This window comes from Ursus maritimus (genome assembly GCF_017311325.1).
Source record: "Ursus maritimus isolate PB19 chromosome X unlocalized genomic scaffold, ASM1731132v1 scaffold_X1, whole genome shotgun sequence".
NCBI lineage: Eukaryota > Metazoa > Chordata > Mammalia > Carnivora > Ursidae > Ursus > Ursus maritimus.
In genome coordinates, this window is record NW_024423319.1 from 110,394,088 (window position 1) to 110,402,130 (window position 8,043).

An 8,043-nucleotide genomic window follows, 5' to 3' on the forward strand; every position below is an offset into this window, starting at 1 on the left:
AATACAGCCAAACTGATTTTTTTTTCATCCTAATTAGGTTTCCTTGTACTTGTGAAATGCTCAGCATACACTGTGCTGGCAGCTTTAGTTCTGCAGCTTCTTTCTTCTGGCTCCTTCCCCCCCCCCTCACCCAACCCCTCACCCCCCCACCCCGAAAAAAAGATTTCCTTCCCAAATGTTCTCTTCTCTGCATTTGTCAACAGAAACACCCACTGGTGGTGTCAAACTGGTAATACTGCTGCAGGCTTCCTTACTCCTGTTCCAGTGTGAACGCCAAAAATGCTCAAACCTAAAATAGTACTTTTAATAAAGAAATTAAAAGAATTGCTAAGGTATTCAAGTACCATGTTCTCAAAAAGACGCACACCTTTTTAAAAAATGAATTATTAGTGAACCCTAATCGGGTTGCTAAATATGAGATTATACTACCCCCCCTTCAACACTAAACACACAAGTAAACATTAGGTTCTTCACATTTTACGAATAAAATATTTTAAAACACTTAAATTAAAAACAAATTTACATCTAAATGTCATTCACGTATAATTCCGAATAGCCTCCGTAAAGATGCCTTTTTTGTAACCCAACAGCAAGAAAGGAGCAAGCTGGAAATGTTACCTAAAACGATAATCCTATTCTATACATATTTACGTCTCCCGTTTCAATCAAAAGCTCTCAGACAAATTAATTTGTGTAATCTCTTACATTAACTACATAACCATTACGTCCAAACAAACCTAATTCAGATTCACGGGAGGAAATTATTCTGTGTCTGCAATACTTTCTAAAATCAGCCTAAATTTCAGCCAATTAAAATAGATTGTGTTAACAGAACACTGATCTGCAACTACTTAAATATCTCAGCATCCGTCGGATCTCACTGTGGAGATACTAAGGTCAGGCTTTTCTTATTCAGGCATCAGTGCTTTAACACTCAAGTGAAGCGAAGAAAGAAAAGAAAAAAAAAAAAAAACCCTCAAGCAAGATCTGCCTTTACACAGAAATACGTTCAGGTTATTTTTTCCCGTCAACGTGGGCATAAAACGTGTCAATGCGAGCAGGACCTGTTCGTTTGGAAATGGTTCCAAACCCCAGGATTAAATTTCTGTGAGGGTCCAAAGGGTACGAAGGTCTGGGAAGGAGCCAATTTCTGCTTCTCCCCACTATGCCCGTCGTGAACTTCATAGCAACGCCTGAAACTTGTTGGGAGAAGGCTGGAAGAGATGCGGGGCGGACGGTCGGTCGTTCGCCCACCCTCGCGGGCAGCCAAGGTCAGTCAGCAGGGCCGGGGTTCCGGCTCCGGCTCGCAGCCCCCGGCGGGTCCCGGGCTCCCTCGGAACTCGGGCTGGGGGCTCCGGCGCACAGGCTCCTCCTCGGCGCCGGCGGGAAGGGGCTTCCCTCGCCGCAAGCCCGGGGGAGCTCGCGCCGCGGGGGCGGCGGGGCGGGGACGCCGCAGACCCGCTGCTGAGGGTAGCCCCGCCGGGCTGCCTCGACCTGCAGCCCCTCCTCATATCCTCCAGTCTCCCCACGCCCCAAAATACAGCCCCAACCTCTCGCCGGGGAAACCCTTCCAGTGGCGCAATGGGGCGCTGAGGAGGGGCCACTCCAGGCTGGGGCACTCTCGCCGCGTCGCCCTGTTCTGGGGGGACCTGCGCCGCCGCCCCTTCTCACGTCTGCCCGAGGGGACCGGGTGGGTCCCCTCTCTCAGGAGAAGCTGGGTGGCGCGAAACCGACGTGGGGGCAGGAAGGCCTGACGGGCGGGTAGCGGCGCAACTACTCACCTAGCCAAGTCCCCCACCTCCAGCCGGGGACCCCACAGCTCCTGAGGCCGCCGTCTCGGATTTACCTTTCCCAGTGGCAGGGACAACTAATGAAAACCTCCGGCCCCGCCCTCTCGCAGAGGCGAACGCGCAGCCTAATTTGCTAACTAGCCCGCCCCGGCCGTCCCGTTCGGGCCAATAAAGAAGCTTCGAAGACCCCGCCAGGTCCCGCCTCCGCCCCGCCCACTTCTGATAGAAACCAATGCGGAAAGAGCGCTCGTCCTCGAGCTCGGGCCCGCGCGCCCCGCCCGCGCCGCTCGTGCTCGGGCCCCAAAAGTCTAAGAAGGTTCGTTCCCTGTATAAACTCGCCTGCGCGCGCACGCGCGCGCCGCATCCCCTCGCGGGCCAGGTTTGGTTGCCCAGCCAGGCCCTAGCAACCTGGGCTGGGTGGCTGGGAGGGGCGGGGCCCGAGCCTTGAGCGGTCGAGGGGAGGGGGTTAGGGGGAGGAGGGCGGGGGAGGGGGGAGGGGCGGGGAAGATCGTGACTAAGAAAGGGGCGGCTGCGGGGGTGGAGGGCCGAAGAGGCCCGGGAATCCGCCTCTCACTGCGGGGAAGAAAAAAAAAGGGGGAATCCTGCCTGCAGCGCAGCTATCCTGGCCTCCCTCCAGAGGGTCACGTGCGGGGGCGCGGGGGGTCGTGGAAGAGCGGGGAGAACACATTTGGGGCGGGAGTCGAGGCACTACTTGGAAATAAACGATGGAGAACGGTTTATCTCTGTCTTTGGTAAAAATGATATCGAAGTCCATTGCAGCTGCTGCCCAACTGTTGCAGCTGTGCGTGCACACACACACACGCACATATACACACATTCACGCACTCATCCATCAGCCTGCGATCCCTTGGGTGAATTAGGAGCAAAGAACTAGTAGCCTGAGTATTCCTTGCACAGCAGCTGGATGCATGCAAAAGGCTGTTGCAGCAGAGGCATCAACCCACAGCTCTGCTTAGGTCCAATGCTCTGCCACACAAGATTCCCCAGCTGGCAATGAAGTCATTCCCCCACCACCACCCCCGACCAGTAGAAATGTAAAGATCTTAATCCCTACCAAGGATCAGGTTTCCAATGAGGATGAGGAGGTGATGAAATGGAAGGAGATACATTTCCAATGCCACTTTTTGAAAATTAAGGAAAATAGTAATCTTGTTTAAAGGCATTGTGGACAAATCTATGTAAAGCTGCATAATAATTTCCACTTAAAGCAAAGAGGAAAAATGGGTTTGTTTGTTTTTTCTGGTTTAGGAAAAGCACAGAAAAGCAGTCTGTGAGGTCATAGCAGCCACCAAATGAGAAATAAGCAGTACTGTACAGCAATCGGAAATAGATATCTTGGATTAAATCCACTTAATCTATTCCTGTTGTGAATCTGGTAACAATATGTAACAACATGCTGGGTTTGGCCACTTGATGCCAAGCCACTAGGGTTTTCTTTTTCATAGCATAGTGAATATTTGATGAGGAAATGAAGGTGCCTGCTTTCTCTTCAGCTTTTCAGGAAGCATATTAGAAAATTTTTCAGGTAGGAACAGTGAATTAGCAGTGAGGGAAAATGGAGTCAGAGCCAACAGCAGATCTTTGCAGACTCTCCTGCCTCCTCCAGATGCAAAATAACAGTGCTGTGACCTAGAGCTTCACCCACGTGGAGCCAGAATTCCTGAGCCAATCATGCCATTTTCATCCCTGTGTGTGAGCACCTTCGTGCCAGGAATTGCAGCAGCATTACTTCTGAATCAAATGAAGAATGGTTAATCTGTACAGACTGAGAAAAACCAATAACTGAATATTCATTGATATAGGTCCAATTTTAAGTAGTAATATTAGATGTTTTATAATGTGCCACCCCATATATATAACTATGACCTTCCACTTAGAGGCATTTACTTTGATCTGGTTTTGAGGAGTTGGTGAATGGTTTCTTAGAACCACATCCAGTTCCGTTCATTGCAATATTGATCAAAAGCATATATTTTCTAGGTCAGTAAGAGTTAAAAAGTACCACCCTGCCATTTAACTGAGCTCTTTTCTTATGTAGAAAGAACACTAATACTTAACCACTGAATGAATGCCTGCTATGTGCCAAGAATTTTACATACATTTAGAGCTGCCAGATAAAATACAGGAGGCCTGTTAAATTTGAATTTCAGATAAGCAGCAAGTGATTTTTTAGTGTAAGTATGTATTTTTATCCTGGATACATGTGGGACAAGGGTAGAAAACTAAATAAGCTTTCTAATCATTGTCCAAAAAAACATTTTTTAATTGCCCCTCTAGGCCCAGACCTCGTAATAAAATCAGGATCTGGGAGAAAAGCTTAAGAACCAAATTGATGTGAAAAAACAAAAAAGAACCAAATCAATGTGTCCTTGTGTAGTGTTTGTAGAAAGAGGTGCACATACTTATACTAAAAATTTTTTTGCTTTTTATCTGAAATTCAAATTTAACTGGGAATCCTGTGTTTTTATTTGCTAAATCTGGCAACCCTACATATATTATCTCTGAGGCTCACGATTCTCTGAAATATCTTCTATTAGGTCACCTTTTTTCCAGATGAAGCAATAGCTTCAGAGGTTCTCCAGCATCTATTTGTTCCATCCCCCTTCTAATAGAACCCCAACTGTGTTCAGATATCCACACTTCCAGGGTGGTGGGTGCTTATTGGTCTTAGTCAATCAATGACTAAGACCCAGTTAGGCTAAAGAAAAGGACTTAACATCCTATGATTTGAGGGAAAGGTTTTCCCTTCTACCCTACTGGATGAACAAGGAAGCCAGTACCTGAGTTGCCTCTGGCAGCCATTTTGTGACTAGAGGAAAATCAAACTTTGGTCAAAGTCTGTACACTGCGTAAGGCAGAGTTGAAAAATAGAAAAAAGAAACAAAAAACCTGGGTTCTTGATGACAAAACCGAGTTGCTTAATTGAACAAATTCTGCCTTTGCCTTGCATTTGAGACAGTTTGAATCAAAGTTTCTGTTAGATGCCTCAAAAGTGTCCCACTATAGAGCCCATGTGTGCTACTCATCATGGGTCTCAATAATAAATGAATAAGTGGACATCAAGATGTAAGACATTTTTATCCTGGATACATGTTGGACAGGTCTGGAAGACTAAACAAGCCTTCTAATCATTGTCAAAAAGCATTTATGATGATACTTACCTGGCAGGAAAGATACCATGATCTGGAGGGTGGTTCTCTCAGGGTGAGTCTCGTCCACTGCACTCAGGTCATTCTGAGTCCAGTGACTTCCCCAAACGTGGGAAACTCGACCACTTCTGTTGGTGAGGGACTGTGTTCCCGGTGTGTGGGAGGGGGGGATGTGACAGGAAGCATATATGAAATGCCCGTTGGGCTTAGATCTCATAATGCAATCAAGATCTAGGAGAAAACGTCAAAAACTAATTATGTACTATACAGTGGCTAACAGAACATAATAAAAAAAATTAAAAATAAATACATAAAAAGATCTAGGAGAAAAGCTTAAGAATCAAATCAATGTGTACATTTTTTTTTTAAATTTTATTTATTTATTTTGACAGAGAGAGAGAGTGAGCACACAAGCAGGGAGAGTGGGAGAGGGAGAAGCAGGCTCCCCACTGAGCAGGGAGCCCAATGTGCGGCTCGATTCCAGGACCCTGGGATCATGACCCAAGCCAAAGGCAGACGCTTAACCAACTGAGCCCCCCAGGAGCCCCAGTGTGTAAATTTGTAGTGTTTGTAGGAAGAGGTGAGCATTAGTTATTCCTTGGCTCTTCTCAGAGCTTAAATCAGACTGTCAGATCCTACATGTTTTCATTTAAAGTTCATGCCATTTGGGAAAATGTCATTTTAGAAATGCGAGTCCAGTACCTCATTTTAAACTATTAAAACCTCTATCCTTATCCTCCAGGCAGTAAGTTTAACCACAAACAGTGTGGAAAGAACAGAAATGTCAGCCTCAAAAGACCCAAGAGGGAAAACCACATCAGAATAGAATACCATATGAAAGTGGACGGTTGGCAAGGCAGTGCAGTTTAGTGGCTAAAACCATAGGCCTGGGAACCAGATTGCCTGCATTTAAATGCCAGGTCTAGTTGTGTCCTTGGGCAAATTGTTCAACTTCTCTGTGACTCAGTTTCTTCCTCTATAAAACGGGAAGATGATGATAATAATAGTTCTCACCATGGGGCATCTGGGTGGCTCAGTCGGTTCAGTGTCTGCCTTCAGCTCAGGTTGTGATCCCAGGGTCCTGGAAGTGCAGTTCCAGTAACTCAAAAGAACCACGCCAGCATCCTGAAAGAATGTTTCCATATTTACTGCCTGGAACTGAATAACGGTTTCACTGGTTCGAATAGTATGTGATCTTGAAGGTACTCTCTCTGTGTCTTGATCTCCTCATCTGGAGTAGGGGAATAATAATGAGTTGTTATGAAGATTAATGTAGGGTTAGATGAGTGAGTTAATGCATGTAAGATGCTTAAAGCAGTTTTGGCACAAAGAAAGTAATCAATAAACGCTAACTGCTATTATTATACACCAGGCATTATGCATACATTATCTCTTTTATTATTTTTTTTAAGATGTTATTTATTTATTTGACAGAGAGACAGCCAGCGACAGAGGGAACACAGGCAGAGGGAGTGGGAGAAGAAGAAGCAGGCTCCCAGAGGAGGAGCCTGATGCGGGGCTCGATCCCAGAACGCAGGGATCACGCCCTGGGCCGAAGGCAGACGCTTAACAACTGAGCCACCCAGGTGTCCCACATTATCTCTTTTAAACCTCACATTGACTCGATAAGTGATGTCTTAGTTTGGGTTTCCCCAAAAGCAGACCCTGAGACAATGATGTGAGAGTAGTGTTATTTGAGAGTCAATCCCAAGAAACATCAGAAAACGAGTGGGCTAGTGAGACAGGGAAGAGAAGGAAGCCAGTAATAGGTGTGTTAGCAAGCCACTTGCTGCTGTGGGCAACTGGAGCTCAGCAGGATTTGCTGAGGACCGCTGGGAGACGATGTAGTACCTTCTCCCCTCCCAGGAAGCTGGGGTGTTTCTCCACCATGTTGAAAGCTCTTCCAGGCATTAACTCCCCAGCATTTCTAGTTCTCCTTATGTACAGGCAGAGTGTGCTCCCTCAGCCTGGGAAAAAACCTTTGGGAAGAGAACCCTAAGTGATCACAATAAGTGCCCTTGCGCAAGTGGAAGTAAGTGCCACGGAGACACAGCCGGGGTAACGATGGTATGTCCTCCAGCCAAGAGCATTATTATGCCCATTGTACCGCTCAGCTGCGCTACTGAACCCACTATTATGCCCATTTTACAGAACATATCTTTCAGAATTGTAGTCATCTTAAGAATGCTCTCCAACCACAGGCTAGTAGCAGAAATAGGGAGAATAACATGGGCTCTCCACATTTGATGAGAGATCTTCTTGGAAAGATTTCAACCTTCGAGGAAGAAGCTCCTGAAACTTGGCTACTTTGAGGATCCCCTGAGATAACAGTTACAACTAGAAGCCTCCCCCAAACCACCTTCCCCACTCCATTTTCAATCCCCTAGGGTGGCTATGGATTCCTTGGTCATCCTTAGTCTAGTCTGCCCAGATCATCTGAGATCAGCGCTATCCGGCGAGCTAGAGTGTGGCAGTGCTAATAGATGTTGTCACTGACATAGAAGGCCTTTTTATTTCAAGAGAATTATCTAATAAGATAATGGAGATGCACCGTCTTTGGCTTTGTAAAAAACAAGCCAGCTGATTTTATAGATAGCAACAGGAAAATAGTGAGCATTCGGACACACAACGAAGAATAATTCTAGCATCTTTCCATCTGGCCTAAATAATTTAATAGTTTTATACATTCCAAACCTGATGATTTTAGGTATAAAGGCAGTTTCCAACATCCAGTTCCCCTTCCTCCCCAACACAATGCACAAAATTATGAAAGAGACTTAAAGCCAGAGGAGTATGTCAGAAACACTTGTTGCCTCAGATACCTCTTTCTGTTGAACATCCATAATTCTACACAACTTTTAAATATCAGGAAGTTAGTTTTTCTTTTTTTTTTTAATAAAGATTTATTTTTAATTTATTTATGTGACAGAGAAACAGCCAGCGAGAGAGGGAACACAAGCAGGGGGAGTGGGAGAGGAAGAAGTAGGCTCCCAGCAGAGAAGCCCAATGTGGGGCTCGATCCCTGAACGCCAGGATCACGCCCTGAGCCAAAGGCAGATGCTTAACGACTGCGCTACCCAGGC

General features: G+C 46.1%; 1 protein-coding gene and 1 pseudogene across 1 annotated transcript in view; one reads left to right on the forward strand and one right to left on the reverse strand.

The window, feature by feature from the left end:
• Positions 1-1,966, reverse strand: part of CDKL5 (cyclin dependent kinase like 5) — a 201,818-nt gene extending 199,852 nt beyond the window's left edge. Inside the window, exon 1 of the mRNA XM_040633783.1 lies at positions 1,782-1,966. The gene's annotated coding sequence lies outside the window, so the exon portion shown is untranslated. The remainder of the gene's footprint in view (positions 1-1,781) is intronic.
• Positions 1,967-4,964: 2,998 nt separating this feature from the next.
• Positions 4,965-5,115, forward strand: LOC121103820 (annotated as a pseudogene).
• Positions 5,116-8,043: the final 2,928 nt, after the last annotated feature.